Source organism: Dasypus novemcinctus, chromosome 14 (assembly GCF_030445035.2).
Source record: "Dasypus novemcinctus isolate mDasNov1 chromosome 14, mDasNov1.1.hap2, whole genome shotgun sequence".
Lineage (NCBI taxonomy): Eukaryota > Metazoa > Chordata > Mammalia > Cingulata > Dasypodidae > Dasypus > Dasypus novemcinctus.
The window spans coordinates 64,194,216-64,211,852 of record NC_080686.1 but is presented as its reverse complement, the minus strand read 5'-3'; the positions used below and the strand labels follow the sequence as shown (position 1 = coordinate 64,211,852).

The 17,637-nt window shown below is 47.2% G+C and overlaps 1 long non-coding RNA gene across 1 annotated transcript; it reads right to left on the bottom strand.

Moving 5' to 3' along the window:
* Positions 1-4,044: 4,044 nt before the first annotated feature.
* On the bottom strand, positions 4,045-10,987 carry LOC139436417 (uncharacterized). The gene is made up of 2 exons (XR_011645671.1): positions 10,845-10,987; positions 4,045-7,316 (listed from the first exon to the last, which is right to left on the bottom strand). It is a non-coding gene; the product is annotated as an uncharacterized lncRNA (long non-coding RNA).
* Between the last annotated feature and the right edge of the window lie 6,650 nt (positions 10,988-17,637).

Here is a 17,637-nt window from a genome sequence, read left to right as displayed (position 1 = left end):
ACAGTTCCTTGGGACCAGTGGCATCTTGAAGATTTTCTGTTGCTCATAGAATGAAGTGCAAATTCCTTGACATGAGGTCACCCATAACTACCCTTCCCCATGTATCTATGCCACTTCCCTCCCATGCCCTCTGCTCCAGCCCAAATGGTCCACTTGTCCATTCCCAGAGCTGCCTTGCCTAACTGCACCCACTCTTCTGCCCTCCCAGCTGTCCCATCCAACAAAATTCAACCCATTCCTAAAGGCTCAATTCAAGGACAACCTGGTCACCCCATGAGAAGCACCCTCTCCCAGGGCATTTAGTGGGTATTTGCATCTTTCCTCACTGCCCCCCACCCCTCCCAGGGCAGGACAGGTTACGTACATGCCTCCAGGGACCAGGCCTGGGCCTGACATAGACCAGGTGCTCAATAAATCTTTGCTGAATAGCCAGAGAGTTTATTATCTCCATTGCCTCAAATTCCTAAGAATCTCGAATCCCAGAAATCTTAAGATGAGAATCTTTCCTATCGTAAAAAGACTCTCAGAAAAAAATACTTTAACTTGGTCTAGAAGCCAATAATTCGCTATCAGGAAATTCTTTCTGACGTTGAGTTTAGCAACTCCAGCCATAGTTTAAGCCAATTTTCTTTAGTAGCTTCCATACTTTGGAGAACAGCTGGCACTAGTATTTGGTGTAACTATTCTGGGTAGATCTTAGAACTCTGTTAAAACATGACTTGCTGTCATAGATGTGGGTATATAGCAGGAGAGCATGATGTCTCCTGCACAGAACTCCATAAAGTGATGCCCAAATGGTGTGCCTTGTTCTCACGTATTTTAGTCCTATTTCAACCTAATCAAGGCTTGTTCTGTATTTGAAGATTCTATCAGATTAAGTTTTGTTTTCTTCAGGTTGAATAACCTCAGTTCTCCCAGGGATCATTTCTGACCTCCAAAATTTTCTTTAAATTGGAAAAGAACACAATATTCTTGTAAGGTCCCAAGAGAAGTTTCTAAATATATTAAATCCTCTGTGTGTGTGTGTGTGTGTGTGTGTGTGTAGCTTTCATTCTAAAGATCAGGTTGCAGTATAAAAATACTGAATCAGTCTAAAGTTTAATGCACATAAGGTAAGCATTTGGAAACCCACTTAAGTACTTGGAATAGCTCTCCTAACAGCTGGGCCCTCTGTCATTTTAGTTCCAGGAAACTGATCAAAGACCACGAATCAGCGCCTTTATGTGGTCATCTCCATCTGGCCCAGAGCAACACATGTGGAAAGAGAGAGAGCCGTGTTCCCCACTGAGTTTGGGCGTGGTGTTTTTTAAGTTGTTAGAGTCAGTTCATATTCTTAGGCTTGATTTCTCTGGCCAAAACCCAGAGATTCTTCAGTGCTGGGATTAATCCGAAAAGTGGTGGGATTTGGCTTTGCACTTGTTAGGTAAAATCTCAGCCACACACACGCACACACTCGCGTCCATTTGCATGATGGTGTTCTCCAGAAGTAGTGAACGTGCCCAGATTGAGGCCGGCTGGCCAGGCAGGGCTGCTCGAAGCAACCCTCGGGGATGCGAGAAGAAACCCAGTTTTACATTTTGGCCAACAGATGGCGCTGTGGACCGTGCTCTGCGGCGAGGAAAGGCGGTTGCGAGGCTCTCCCATCCCCTTCCTGGGAGCCGTCCTCCCCGCAGAGCCCGGGGTTGGGGTCAGGCTCCACTCTGACATCCCTTTGCGATCTCACATTATTATTCATCCACCACAAACCTGTGATTGGGTCACGACATGTATGAAAACCAGCTCCGAGTAATGTATTCATTCACTCAGCAGCTCTTCAGTGAGAACCTCCCATGAGCCAAGCACAGTTCTAGGTGCTGGGGATATTTTTTATGGTAGCAAGCAAAAGAGATGTTAAACGATGCCTGTGCCCATACAGAACTTTCTAATTAAGCATTTAGGAGGAATTTTTAAAAATGCACAAGTAACTCTATCATATAGTGTCTATTAGCAACAGGTACCCTGAAGTAAAAATAAACAGGGTGGTTGGAGAAAGCCTTTCAGGAGTTGATATGTGATCAGAGGCCTGAACGGCTCTAAGCAGGTGGTTCCACCCTCCTCTGCACGTCGGAATTAGCGGTACAGTTTAAAATAACTGACACCTGGGCCCCACCCCAGGGATGCTGATTTAACTGGCGGGGGTAAGGGGATTGAGGCTTCCAGGTGATTCTAATGTGCAGTCAGGGCTGAGAACTGTTAACCTCTAAATATCTAAGCAGGAAGCCATGCCATGTTAGGGAATGATCCTGCAGCTGAAGGAAAAGTGCTCCAGCTAATCAGGAAAAGAGCAAAAAGGTGTCAGGGGTGATGTTGCAGACTGAAAGCGTCAGACTGGGCAGCAGAAGTCACTTCACAAGCCACAAAGTGCCTCCCGCGCCGCCGTCCTCGGGGCTAGTGAGCAATCTTGCCTCTTCTCTGAGATGTAGGAGGAAACTGGGCTGTTCTCTCCCTCACCCCCACCCCTCCCCACCTGGATTCCTTTGGGTGGGGGACCACCCCACCCATCTGTCTGCCCTAGGAAAGGGAGCTCTCCTGCTCTCCCCAAATAAACTCAGGTGCCTGCCCTAGGGGAGGCTGCTTCTCCCTTGCCCCCACCTCTTTTAACCTTGTACTTGAAGTCCCCGCCTCTTCCCCTTCCCCTCTGGAATTCATCAAGAAGGAAAAAGGATCTTAGAAATAGATTCTGGAACTGACGACTGGGCACAGCTGTGCTTTCCCAGCCTGATGAATTCCAGCCCTGGCCGCTGACCCTGATTCTGTTTGTCTTCCTTGGGGCACAGGGGTCCCATCTCGGCTGGTGCCAGACAGAGAGTGATGACAGATGCTGCTTGGCTGCCCCCCTGAGCATTTCCTTGTTTCTCTTTCACACAAGTTAGAGATTGTTTTTCCCTCATCTGAAATGCTTACCAGGGCCGGCGCTGTTCCCTGCTTCCCAAGACTCCTGTCTCGAGGCAGCTCTCTGCTCTCCGACTCTGGAATGCCCCCGGAGGATCTAGGTTGACATGCTAGAGGAGAGGATACTCAGACCAGGTCTCTTTGGTGTTTGTCCTGGTACCCAAGGCTACAGTTCTCTCATTTTTTTCTTATACTTTTAATCATGGAAAACTGTAATCATACACAAAAATAGAATAATAAAGTGAACCCCAGGTACCCGTCACCCACTTCAACAATTAACAGGTTGCCAATCTTGTGTCATCTCTCTTCGTGTCTTTGGGGCATGGAGCTAGAGAATTTAAAGCAAATTTCATACAACATGCAATTTTACCCATAAATATGCCGAAGGGCAATCATGAACTGATAAGGACTTGTTAAAAACAGAGCCACCAGACCTCTATCGTATTAATCCCTCTTCATATTTCCCCATTGTCTCAGAGGTCAGTTCTCTTCAGCTAAAGTCAGACTGTTCGTTGATACAGCCAAATATCTTACTGATTTTCCCTTCACTTAATTCCCAAAACTCTTCTCGTTGGGTAAGGAGCCTGGTGCTAGCTAGGTGGGAACATTTCTCTCGGGCCTTGAAGCCGAGGAATTTAGTGGCAGGTGCTCGGACTCGAGTTCCACACCTGCTGCTTACAGACTTAGCATGGGAACTCTGCTGAGCCTCTACTTCCCTGTCCTTCTTGTAAAAATGCAAGCTTACTTGTTATGAGGCTTAAAATAAGAGTGGTCTGTGAAAGTATTTGTCAAGAGTAATAAACCTTCAAAAAAAAATTAAACTTGGGATTACCACATGACCAAATATACTACTCCTAGGTATGTAGCCAAAAGAATTAAAAGCAGGGGCACAGAAAGATACTTGTATATGAATGTTCATAGCAGCATTAGTCACGAAAGCTAAAATGTGGAAACAACTCAAATGTCCATCACTGGACGAATGGATAAACACAATTGGTCTATCCATACAATGAGGTACTATTCAGTGTTGAAAAAGGAATGAAGTACTTAGACGTGACACAAAGTAGATAAACCTTGAAAACATGCTAAATGAAAGAAGTCAGACACAAAAGGCCACGTATTGTCTGTTTCCACTTACATGAAAGGTTTAGAACAGGCAATTCCAAAGCAGATTACTGGTTGCCAATTGGGAGTGATTGGTTAATAGGTACAGGTTTCTTTTTGAGGTGAAAATATTCTGGAATAAGATAGTAGATGGTTGCACTACATTGTGCATATACTAAAAGCCACTAAATTGTATACTTTAAAATTTTAAGGTTGTGTGTATTTTAGCTCAATAAAAAAGTACATAAGCATTATTATACAAATCTCCAACAGGATTTCTCTATAAAGAAGATATCAGTTGAGCTGGGTTCTCTGGTGGGAAAAGTCTAATCTGAAAACTGCAGATAATTCCTTTAAAATCCCTTCAATGTTTAAAGGCCTTAGGGTGTGGGCATCTTTGGGGGTCATTATTGAGTCTCCCACAGAGGAGGAAAGAGCTGTTGGGAATCTAGAACCCACAAACCACCTCAGACGTGTCTCCTCTTTTAAGGTCTTCCTGGGGGTGGCCAGTTTCCAGTCACATACCCTGTGCTCTGGAGAATCCGGAGCTGGTCATTTCTCTGAGGGTAGGAATCTCCCCAAAGAAGATAACACCTAGTTCTTTTCCCCCCGTGTAAGGAAATTCCCCATAAATAACCATTGAGTATCACGGCCAAATGCTTTCAATTTGGACCTCCCTGTTCATGTGCTGCTGTACAGATTTTACGTCATTCGCCATCCCCCTTGAGTCTAGCCAGGCTCTGTGATGTGACTGGTCCTAAAGAGTCGGCAGCGCTCGCTTCCTGTGTCTGAGCACACTGACTCTGGGGCCTGAGTCTTCATGTGAGAAGTCTGTTATCCCTGCTGGAGAGACCATTCAGAGAGGTCCCTGAGAATACCTGGACAAGAAGAGGGGCAGAGCTGAGCCCAGTCTTCAGCTTCCCCACCGGGGCACCAGGCACATGTGCCAGCTCACCTGGAACCCCCAGACCAGATCAGCTGCCATCTCAACTCCACTGAATGACCCAGTCCACACCTTGGGGGAAGCAAAAGAATCTCTCAGCCAAGTTCTCTCTGAATTCCTGGTCCACAAGATTGTGAGATGTAAGAAAGTGGTTGTAGCCTTAAGCCTCTAAGTGTCGGGATAGTTTGCTCTGCAGCAGTTGATAGCCGGAGCAGAATTTGGTGACTGTCACATACACTGTGAGCTAGTCATTTCCTATAGAGTATGAGGGGAGAAATTGGGGTGAGGGGCATCTATTCACAAATCCCAATCACTATCACCAACAGATAGTATTGATTTTGGACCTCCCTGTTCTGATTGGTGAGAAACTGACGAAGTTTAGTCATTGAAATGCCTAGTCGCAGAGCTGTTTGGGATAACAAATGCAGTAAGAGCTCTGCAGTCTGAGAAAGCCTATTCCAATGTCATAGTTAGTAGAGGTAGTTATAGTAACAGAATTCTAGGAGAAATGAAATAGAGAATAGTCATTCTCTGCTTGTTTCAATGCTGTCTCCAAGAGTGGGTGTGAATAACATGCTTGAAGTAATTTGATTTTGCATCATAACTCATTTTCAGTATTTTAGAGGAAAAAGGGGACAAAGGAAAAGGAAAAATTGTTTTTCTCCCACAGAGTTTGGGATCTAATGTGTTGCTGCAAACTTGCTCACGTATTATGTAACTCGTGGATTATGTAATTTGTGGACAAATTTATTCACTTCCTGCCCTGAGCTGACCCTTCTCTCTCTTGCCTTCTCTCATTCACGTGCACTTTTACATGTGCGCTTTCATGACAAGGCGATCGAGAGATTTTGTCTCTCTGTCTCAGCCTGTGACTACTTTTGAAAAAATCAGTTGTGCTTCAGAAAGTCTGATCAAGCCTAACACAAATGATGATTAAGGATCTGGAGTGGAATAAATCTGACCTCCCAGGGAAGATGGTTCAAGGCTGTCAAGGTATGAACTTCAGCCTAGAAAACAGCCAGCACATGTCTGTGTACAGTGAGTTCTAGAAAGGTTTGAAGCTGGAATTCAAGGGCTTTCAGGGACCAGGCCAACACAGCCGCTAGGACCCAAGGCTTTTGGCTACAAGACAGAACTGTTCTCAAACAACTGGAGTAGAATACTCAAATGCACAGTTTTCTCTCTCGTAGAGTAATATTCCTTTGCTGAGTGTTCAGTTTCAACTTTTGAAAACCGTTTTGGAGTCTCCATGTGCTTTTGGTCATTCCGGAAGCCTTTGCTCATTGTCTGCTGCGCAGGGCTTCCTTCTGCCTGGCCTAACCGGGCTGCACACAGACGGAACGCGTGGCTTTGAAGCACAGGCCTGCCACTGCTCACCTTCCCTGCGCAGCTGCTGCATCTGAGGCTGGAGGAAGACCAGTGTGGCCTGAGATGACAGCTTCTCCAGGTTTGGGCTCTTCACCTTTTCATTTGTGAGAGTCCTTGTCAATGCCCCAAGGTCGGGGTACCATCTTTCAAAGGCAGGACCCTTTGTTTCCAAAGGAACTGGTTGCTCCCTGGAGCCAGATTATTGAAACCCAAGACTCAGGCCCTTTCTCTTGGAGAAGAGAAATTTCTGGTACTGCATTCCCTGTCCTGGCCTATGTTTGTTTAGGCTAAGAAAGGAGTGGAGGTGTTCCTTTCTCAAAGCTGAAATGTCGCAAGATGGAATTCTTCGACATCTGAAGATTCGACCTCTGATAGTTCAGTAGCTGCAGAACACAGGAAAGGGTGAAGGGCCTCAGAGGAGCACCCAGGGGTCAGCCGCAGACCAGCACTGAGCAGGGGAGGGCGGGAACCAGGGGGAACTACGCTCAGGTGAGGGGCCCTGCAGAATCTGGGGAGGAGAGAAGAGAGGAGGGGCGGGTGGCAGGGTGGGCAGGCCAGCACGGAGGCCAAAAGGGAGGGAGCTGGGACAGGCAGGCTTGGTTCTGCCATTCGTGTGTGCCTTTGGCAAGTCCCCTGGCCTCTCTCAGCTAGATTTCTCTCACTGGGAAAAGGGGAATTATCATCTACCTCAAGGGTCATTTGAGAAGTAGATCAGAGAAGGTCTGTTAGCAGGTCTCTGTGCAAACAGAAAGGGTGAGAGGCAGCTGCTGCAACACAAGAAACGAACTGGGAAGCCATGGTCAGTCCCGGGCAGACGGGGCAGAAGTCATTCAACCTGGGGTCGTTCCCAGCTTGAGGATGAGGAGGGAGTGCTTCTGCACAAATGCTTGGACCTCAGTCAGGATTGCTCTGGGGTCCAAGGAGGGGGCGGTGGTGTCCTCAGTCTCGGCAGCATCATTAGCCTCCTCAGCTGTGGAGACAGGAAAGCAGGGGTTGTGGGTACAAGATCACGGTTGAGCTGACACCCACTCTAGGACATGCATGCCCTCAGTTCTTAGCAGATGCTTCTCGAATAAGTCCAGCAATTCGGAATTTCAAGTTCTGCTATTCCAATCTTCAAGTCCCCATCTGGCTAGATAAGACCAATCAAATTTTATGAAAGTTGGGCTTTAAAGGAATATTTAGAAAAAGGATTAAGCGTTGGTCTTTTTTTCCACCCTCCCACCCCACCCCACCCCTTTTTTTTGCAGCTGTTGTTCCACGTCATCGGTCCCCAAAATAAACTTATGTACTTTTTCTCTTGATAGACAGATGATGTGCAAATGGTGACCTTTCTGGGTGTGCAGAATTCTTTGGATACATTATTTATTAGCTCGCAGGTGCTGCATATAGTTATAAGATGGATATTAAGAAAATCAAAGCAGAAAATATTTTTTAATGTTAAAAGAAATTGATTTCTGTTCATGAGTGGGGGGCCCTGAAGCCATTCTCTCCATTGACCACATATCACATTTAATGCGTGTTTGTGTGTATGTGTATATGTCTATATACATATATGTGCGACTTCAGGACCTTTGCAGGGTTTCCAAACACGTCATGAATCCTGTATTTACGCCCCAGCTTGGTCGTCCATGTTGGGATAAACAAGTGATCAACTCGGCCTCAATTTGCTTTATTCTTTTTCACAAGTCTAGTCTGTTTAGGAAGACAAAGATGAGGGAATGATAAATCTTATCTTCCCTTCCTGCCTTTGGTTTTCTAAATGGTTTGCATCTGCTGCTTCATCACATCATCATGGCAACCTGGTGAAGGAGCAGGAGGTGGGGGAGGCTGTCGTTGCCCCTCATGGAAATGAGGTCACAGAGGTGTCTCGGGTCTTGCCAGGTGACACAAGCTGATAGAGATAGAGAGGGTTGGAACCCAGGTCTCCTGTTCCCCAGCCCTTGCCGATGAAAGTTTAAAGAATAATCTTTACTTTCATTATAAAATTGACACGTACTCATGAAAAAAAATTAGAAAAATAGAGGGAAATAGAGAACAAAAATCACCCTTAATTCTACCGTTCAAACACGATAATTTTTTACAGCTTTATTGATTCATATACCATACCATTCCCCTTTTAAAGTGTACAATTAAATGGTTTTCAGTATAGTCAAAGATATGTAAATGCAGTTATTTTTAGCATCGGTATATAGTTTCTCAATCAAAAGGAAATTTTTGATCCAGAAAATAAATGACTCCTCTAAGCTCATATGTCGTGGATCCCTACCCTTGGCAACCTTGCATTAACTGAACTGTCACTGATCCTAGTTTGCATTTGGGCAGATAGGTGGCTGCCCGTGCACTGTGACTGAAGTGGCACCAAAAGGGGGTCATTTGTCCCCATTCCCTTCTTGTAGAACCATTATTATTCACTCTAGGGTTAAGTATCATGTCTCCAGAAAGCTAAGAAAGATTCTTAGTAACTGCAATTAGGTCCCACTGGCCATGTAATCCATTAACATCCAGGAACAGAAAAGAGTTTCTCAGATTACTCTGGCTAAGAACAAGACTCCGATGGACTGGATATAGGATGGATGGCTGTAAAACCGGTATTAGAAATCATTCCCAAACTATAAGTGAAGCAGGCAGAATCTCTGAGAAATGTAGGGAGGATGGTTAAGGCTCCCTCTGCCACTGCTGTCACCATCAAATGAGGTGGCAGATTGTATTTTCCAAAGACAGAGATACATATCCCATCACACATGCTCTTCTTACAATGGGCTGGCACTTTGCCAGCTGAGCAGTGGGGTCAGTTTTCTGCCCCTCAATCTAACCAGGAGCCCATGACCAGCAAATGGCATGAGTGCAACTTCCGAGGCTGGATCAAAAGAGGTTACAGTTTCCACCCAGTGCCCATGCTTCTTTCTCTCTCCTGTCTCTCTCCTCACTCTTGGAATCCAGCCACCATGCAGTGAGGAAGCCCAAACTAGTCCAAGCAGAGGGAGCACATGGAGAGCCCACATATTACAGAAAGGAACTGAAGCCCTCAGCCAGCAGCAGCCTCACCAGCCCCCAGCCTTGCAGGCTTCCAGCTGAGGCCCCAGCGCCGTGGAGCAGAGACCACCCTCTGCCCTGACCCAGGGAATCCATGAGCATAATAAATGGTTGTTTTATGCCACAAAGTTTGGGAAGTGTTACCCAGCCATCATAACTAGAACCTCTACATCCAGTGACACCAAAACAAAGAAAAGACCTCTAAGCAAGAAAATCACATGATCACTTTGTTAAAAGCATATCAGTAGCCCGTGACTCTCCACTATGAACCCTGCAGTCCCTAAAAGCCAAGATAAACCTCTGCCCAAGTTCATCTTCCATGTATCTTTACCTGACTAATTCTCCATTGCACCACCACTACCCAAGCCAGGGGCGTGCTAGCCGAGGTTTTCTAGGGACCGTATAGGGGTAACCTCTGTTACTATCAAATCCATCCTTTTTCTCCCCTCTCCCATGATCTTACCAGTAGGCAGAATCTGGAGACTTGAAGAATAAGACAGATAAGCATTGGACTTTTATGAGGGTTAGCACATCAGATTTGAAGATGTATGGTTTTTAGACGCGTACTCCCAAGAGTGGGTACTGGCTGTCATATCTAATATTTTTAACCCAGAGAGATGTCGTGCATATGCAAGATAAAAAATCTGAATTACACATGGAGTGAGAAGTAAGAATCCTTCAGTCCCCTCGTCTATCCCCGGAAGTGAACACTTGCTAAGACACTGCGCAGTCATCTGGCACAAGCCCCGGAGCCAGCCCACCTGGCTTTGAATCCCGCCTACTAGCTATGGGAACTTGGCCCCAGTACCTACCTCACAGGTGTGTCATGAGAGTTGAACGAGTTAATATATATAAAACATTTAGAACACACCAAGTGCTCCCAATGCAGCAGCTAATATTATGACTACTATTAACATCAGCATTAGCAACCATTTTTTGGATGGGGACAGGAAATGAAGAAAGATGGAAGAAACCTAGAATTAGGGAGGGGGTCTCTGGGACCACGAGGTGTCCCCTGCGAGCCCAGGGCTGCTGGGGGGTGGGGGAAGGCAGTCTCTGTCATGGCTTTGCTGCACGCTGGGCGATCCACGTCTGCAAGGCTGCTCGCGGCCTGCGCGGGTGGGCAAGCCCTGGGTGCCTCTGCTAGATGTGACCTATCACACTTCCTAGCTTCATATAGAGTGAGCGCCAAATACGGCACGCTTTTTGATACCAGAAAAAATAAGAAACTTGGCACAATCTTGACAGTTTATGAACCCCAACAGACTGTGAGGAAAAAAAATATTTACCTGACCCTTTTCAGCAATCACTCGCTTCACCTTTAATCTCTAGGATTTGTGAGACATACCTCTGGTTCCTTCTGCTTAAACTCACCCCATTGTTGGAGAGAAGCGCCACACACGTGGGCCCCGGGAACATTACCACATAACTGGATCTGTGCCTGGGACCCCTCTCCACTCACCTGGCTGTAGCACCAGAGGTGGAGTCTCCTCTGGTCTTCATTCTCCGATGGCCCTTCAGAGCCGCCAGCCTTCCTCCTCTGAGAGGTAAATAACCCAGCGGCATTGGGGGAACATGCTTCTTTGTATCAGCTAGGACGCTGTTGACTGCAAATGACAGAAATGTCTGATGCATGGCTGTGGGTTGCCAGGGGTGGCTCTGGGCCAAATGTGACCCATGGAGAGGATACAGTTTTTTTTGGCCTTGGTAGTACTGATTTGTTTTTCAGCTGATTGGTTGTCAACCTTGAAAAAAATTGTAATATTTCATTTTTGCTTCTAAATCTGTATTTCTGGCTTCTCTTAAAAACAAACAAACAAAAAACAGCCAGATCCAGCAACACTGGGCTTGCCTTCCCACCTGGCAACAACCAGCTGAAATTAGCTGTGCCCTCCAAATAGTGCATGTGCTTTTTAGTTCCCCACTTGCACGCCCCATCACATTGCTCACCTCCTCGTCGTCCCGCCGGCCTTTGCGCATGTGACCTTTGAGTTGGCTCACAGCGTCCTAGGATAGAAGCCAGCCGTGCCTCAGGAGAACACAAGTAATGCAACCAACATCCTCCAGCTCATCCCCACTCTATGTCCCTTGAAGACTCACAGGATTGTTCTTCTTAGGGCTTTCTGCACAGCCCAGGGGGCAAAGATGCAAGGAGTGGGAACAGAGGCGAGTGGAGAAGGGGGCATTTTCTGCCCTGAGGGATAGCATGCTAAGAGAGCTTCCAAAGTCGCTTTCTAATCGCATAAGGCTGGCTCTAGTGCAGAAGAAGAACCTGTCACCACAGGTGTAAGATTCAAGAGAATTGGAAAGGGTTTGGAAGTAAGACTAGATTTGGTGAATGATTTTCATTCTGAGAACGATTTTACAATCTGCTGCTATTTTGAACTTCTGACTTTTTACTCAACAGTTAAGGAGGTCTTGGGTTTACAGAAGATACTTTCTCCCTTCTGATTCAGCCTTTCTTGGCAGCCATATGTCTTCCGGTCCAGAAATGTTCACTGACTCTAACAAGGGATTAAAAATTTCAGATGAGAATTTTTCTGACACATGGCTTTAAATGTGAAATCCTTGCTCCAGAATCAGGTAAAAGGGGCGCCTGAGCAGTTGCCCGCACAGATGGAGCTTATCTGATTTCCTGTCCATCCACGCCCACACACTGCTGGCTCTTAGGAAAGGTTAGATAATGACAGTGACTCAGGAGGCCAAGAATGTGAATTATGTGACGCCAAGCCCAGATCCAGCCCATGTAAAGTTATCATTCAACCCACCCCAGCAAGCCCGGAAACAAGACGCCATCTTGCTAAAGAGGGGATTCTGCAACACAAAAGTGGGTGTGGCTCAAGCAGTTGGGTGCCCACCTCCCACATGGGAGGTCCTGGGTTTGGTTCCCAGTGCCTCCTAAAGAAGACAAGCAGAGACAGGGAGCAGACAGATGAGAGAGCCATCTCAGGGGAGGAGAAAAGAAATAACATCCATCCAGTTTGCTGAAGACAGAGATTAGACACGAGCAGCAAACTTGGTTTTGACCTCTTGCCACGTGCACACCAGCACACACTGCATTCCCGCTTATCCATCAATCTTCACCTAACCGGTCTCCATCAGAACGGTAAAGACCTGCAGTGGAACTGAAGCAGAAAACCAATTTAAGACGTTAGCTAAAGCAATTGGAAATCCTTATCACATTACATGCTTCATTGAGCTCTTTAACTGCGGGGAGGTGAGCACAGGAGCCATCCCCCAAGGTGTGGCAAGTGGGGCCAGTGCTTGGATGGAGAGCAGGTGAAGGTGAGGGAGTGGGAAGGGCGCTGTGTGCTGGATTGCAGGCATGCTAAAAAGACAGCTGGGTCCCATCTGCCCAAGCTCAGGCCGCACTCAGGCCCTGGGGTAACCACCAGGGGCTCTACCATCTCCACCCACCCTTTCAGGCCTGTGCAGGATCCTTTGGGGTATGTATGTCTTTTAGGGTCACTTGATGAGATTTCACTAGGGTAAAAATCCTTAGAGAAGAGGAGGAAAGTGCACATGTGGCAAGATGGCAGAGTGGTGAAATGTAGGGCTCTGGGAGAGATAGCCAGGCTTGGAACTTAGCTCTGATCCTACGATCTTGTAGAACGTATTTAATCTCACTTTGCCCCGGTTTCCCTCACTGTGAAACTGGCATAATAACAGCTCATTATAGGAAGAGCAGAGGATTGCTATGAGGACAAAATGAGATAGGAGGGGTATACTGGGTTGAATCGTGTTCCCCCAAATTCATACCCCAGAACCTCAGAAACTGGATCTTTGCAGATGTTGTTATTAACTGTTATTAGGACAGTCAAAATGAGGTCATGCTGGATTAGGTGGGCCCTAAATTCAAATGAGCAATGTCCTGAGCAAAAGAGGAGAGGAGACACAGGGGCACAGGGAAAAGGCCATGTGCTGGCAGAGCCTGGCCCCGGAGGGCTGCAGCTGCAAGCCGAGGACGGCCATGGATTGCCGGCAACCAGCCGCAGCCAGCAAGAGGCAAGGCAGGGCCACCAGGAGAACCTTCCAAGGGGCACGGCCCTGCTGCCACCTTGGTTTTATTTTAGACTTCTTCATAGACTCCAGGACTGTGAGAGAATAAATATCTGCTGTTCTAAGCCACCAGGTTTGTAAAATTGGTTACAGCACCCTTGGAAACTACCACAATGGGTAAAGCTGGGCACGGTTCACTTTACTGAGTGCTCAACAAAGGTTTATTTATTCCTTTTCCTAGCCCAGACTTCTCCTCCCTGTAATGGACTGGACTATGCACAAAAATGCACGGAAAAAAGGACTGAAATAAACATGTAAAATACAAAGCTTATCACTGATTACAGTCAGTAATTGAGAGAAGCCAAATGAGAGAATATCTCAGACTTATCTTAGTGAAGTATAGAATACTACTCCAATTTCAGAACCCAAAAAAGTAATTTCAAAGAGGCATTCGTCAATTGTAACAAATGCACCACACTAATGAAGGATGTTGTTAATGTAGGAAAATGTGGGAGGGCCAGGGAGCAGGGTGTATGGGAATCCCCTGTATTTTTATGTAACATTTATGTAATCTAATTATCTTTTTAAAAAAAACTAAAAAGTGGGAAACAGACTTGGCCCAGTGGTTAGGGCGTCCATCTACCACATGGGAGGTCCGCGGTTCAAACCCTGGGCCTCCTTGACCTGTGTGGAGCTGGCCCATGCGCAGTGCTGATGCGCGCAAGGAGTGCCGCGCCACACAGGGGTGTCCCCTGCGTAGGGGAGCCCCACGCGCAAGGAGTGCGCCCGTGAGGAAAGCCGCCCAGAGTGAAAGAAAGTGCAGCCTGCCCAGGAATGGCGCCGCCCACACTTCCCGTGCCGCTGACGACAACAGAAGCGGACAAAGAAACAAGACGCAGCAAAAAGACACAGAGAACAGACAACCAGGGGAGGGGGGGGGGGAATTAAATAAATAAATAAACCTAAAAAAAAAAAAAGAACAAAGTTATAAAACAAAAAATAACTAAAAAGTATATATTTTTAAAAAGAGGCATGATATTTTTTAGCAAAAGGAAAAATCAAGTCAGAAAATATTTGGTACATTCCTACCACATTCTCATCACTACAGGGGAAAAAATTATATACTAACAGTTATTTAATAGGTACTTTTTGCAAACCCAATACTGTCTACCAATTATTTTTCTTTCAAGGGTCCTCAGTGTATGTGGACAGCCTGACTTCATTTTTGCAGAAGAGATCCGGACTTTTTTTTTCCTGCGGTACAAATGGTTATTAGCAAACATTCTTTACTAGGAAAACGTGTTTAACGTTCTCCAAAGGACACGGCTCTCAACCTCTCATGACACCCCAATAAAAATCAAGGTCATGGGAAACATTGTCACTAAGAATCTGCAGCTAAAAGAAGAACAAGAGGCATTAAATTAGCTTGGATTTTAGAGGATTTTAACAAGAGAACACTCGAGCGATTTTAACTGAACTAATTAGAAGACCTACAAGCATCCTGAGTGGTACAAGTCTTATAATTAGTGCACGCAAATCTATGATTTGTATGCAGTGCCAGTGGGATTCTTTTATGGATAGCACCTGCCCTAAGTGAAACCACAATCCTCCAACTGAACAACTTTCTTCCTGAGAAACAGGTGAAATGGGATTGTGACAAGCCAAAGTTTTCTCCCTACCTCTCCCCCAATGCTCCTCTTTATCAACCCTCAGAGAAAAGGTTTTTACAAATCAAAACATGTAATACTGCTATGAAGGAGTGGCAAGAGCAAGGTATGATTGTCTTCTACATATGTGCTATCCAATATGGTAGTCAAAGGAGGTGCTGGGGATGGAACCCAGAACCTTGTATATGCGAGGCGCTGAACCACTGAGCTACACCCGCTTCGCCACACATGGCTTTTTTTTTTTTCTCTCCCCATCTCCCCCTCTCCCCCTACCCCAGTTGTCTGCTCTCTGTGTCCATTTGCTGTGTTCTTCTGTGACGGCTTCTATCCTTATCAGTGGCACCAGGAATCTGTGTTTCTTTTTGTTGCGTCATCTTGTTGTGTCAGCTCTCCGTGTGTGTGGCACCATTCCTGGGCAGGCTGCACTTTCTTTTGTGCTGGGCGGCTCTCCTTACGGGGCACACTCCTTGCGCGTGGGGGTCCCCGACGCAGGGGACACCCCTGCATGACACGGCACTCCTTGCGCGCATCAGCACTGCGCATGGGCCAGTGCCACACGGGTCAAGGAGGCCCAGGCTTTGAACTGCGGACCTCCCATGTGGTAGACGGATGCCCTATCCATCAGGCCAAGTCCACTTCCCCACACATGGCTTTTTAAATTAACTTAAGGAACATTAAATAAATTTACAATTCAGTATGTCAGCCACACTAGCCACATTTCAAGGGCCCAGTTGGCATGGGTGGCTGGGGGCTACTGATACAGATGACGCAGGTAGCACGTTCCCGTCATCACAGGAAGTCCTTTGGACGAGCTGATCCCCAGCTCCACTCTGAGCAACAGGAAAGGCGCAGGACTTCTCCTGTGGGGGTGGTCTTGGTTTGACTTATCCAGAATGCAGACTTGATGGCAAGTATTTGAGTGTGAGTAATTTATTTGAGAAGTGCAAGAAGCCCCTGTAGGCAAGTGGGGAGAGAGAAAAGCAGGCAGCTAATAAATGTGCACTCTGGTACCCACTGCCGCAGCGGACAAGGAGAGCTTGAACTTGCCGAGAGACTGAAAAAGGTATCAGAATTATGCCACCCAAGAAGCAAGAGTGCCGGGGTCTTTTTACGCCACTTCTGAGGACGGCTTGCCGGGACTGTGAATTTCCCAGCACTTTTGGGCTGCTTGCAGCGGGCAGAGATTTCAGAGGTTTGGACTGGAACGGGGGAGAAGCCCCCAGTCTCAAAGGCAGACGCTGGCGACAGAAGTTGGCCAGAGCCCACCCGCAGGTCTGAGAGGACGGAGGTTGTAGAGCAACGTCTGCAGCAGAGCTGCTTAGCGCTCACCCTCCTCCCCGGATCTTGCCTAGAACCTGCTGTCCAAGCCCTCGATGCTGTTGTCACTCTGAGGAGGGAGTCAGCCCCTGGGCTGGAAAAGCAGAGGGGGTGTCAAGGCAGAAGGAAGGAGAGGAGAGAGAAAAGAAACTCAGGGACACTTAGCAGGGCTGATTCCAAGTGGTCTGAAAGGCCAGTTGACGGGGGAAATAGAGAAATGCTGTGCGCCCTCGCCAGGGCCCTGGATTCTAGATGGTGTGGACGGGACGCAGAGGTTAAAGCCTGCTCAAACACTGAGGTGGCCCGAGTGTCCTCTCATGGGCCGGGCTTCCCCAGACGTGAGTGCTCAGATCCTCCACCCACCTCTCAAAGCAGGGAGCCGGGAGGGCCAGGGCATCCCCGCAAGGCTCCTATGCCATTCTGCAAGGTGTCCAGGGAGCCCTGTCTAGCTTAGCAGTTGGAGCAGGAAGGTGAAGAGCTTGGCTCCTGAGCCGGGTGCCCGGGTTTGAATCCCAGCTCTGTCACTTCTTAGCTGTGTGACTTTAGGCCTGTTACTAAACCTCTTTGTGCCTCAGTTTCCTCAACTGTAAAGGAGGGATAATAATTGTACTTAGGTTGTACAGTTTTCATGAAGACTAAATAAGTTAAATTTTGTGAAGTGTTTAGTACAATACCTGGTAGTCACTGCTTAAGTGATAATTAAAATGAAATCAAATCTCACCTATGAGATTGTGGACTGGATAAAAGCGAGCCTTGGAGATTTTGTGGTGGTAGAGGGGAAGCCAGGCTCTGTGGTGGCTCCACTTACTCAGAGGACTTCTGCTGCCTTGGGATGGAAACTCTGTGAGGAGATGCCAGTTCTGGTTGTCTTAAAGATAAGAGAGCAAGTCTAACTCTCCTCCTTCACCCCAAATGAGGAAGTCATTCCAGGCAGGCAGGGAATTCCTCTTGGTGTGCTTCTGATTTCATCTCCAGTTGCACTGGACTCAGGCTCAGCAGGGCAGCACCCCCTCAGGCACCCCACGCCCTTTCTGAGTTCTGCCTCTAGGCTCTCTTGCAAAGCCAGGCCTGCAAATTGGGAGAGATTCCGCCCTAGAGGTATCCCTCAGCCAGTGGGGCAGGGAGCTGGCAAGTCCCAGCCCCGCCTCCTGTCTTGGGTGGACAGCTGTGGAAGACGTGCTGTGTGTTTCAGAGGCTTGGGGGGCTCGAGCACCCCTGGATCACGCACCTTACGTGTGGGCTGTTCCTCCTCCCCGTCTCACTCTCCCCACA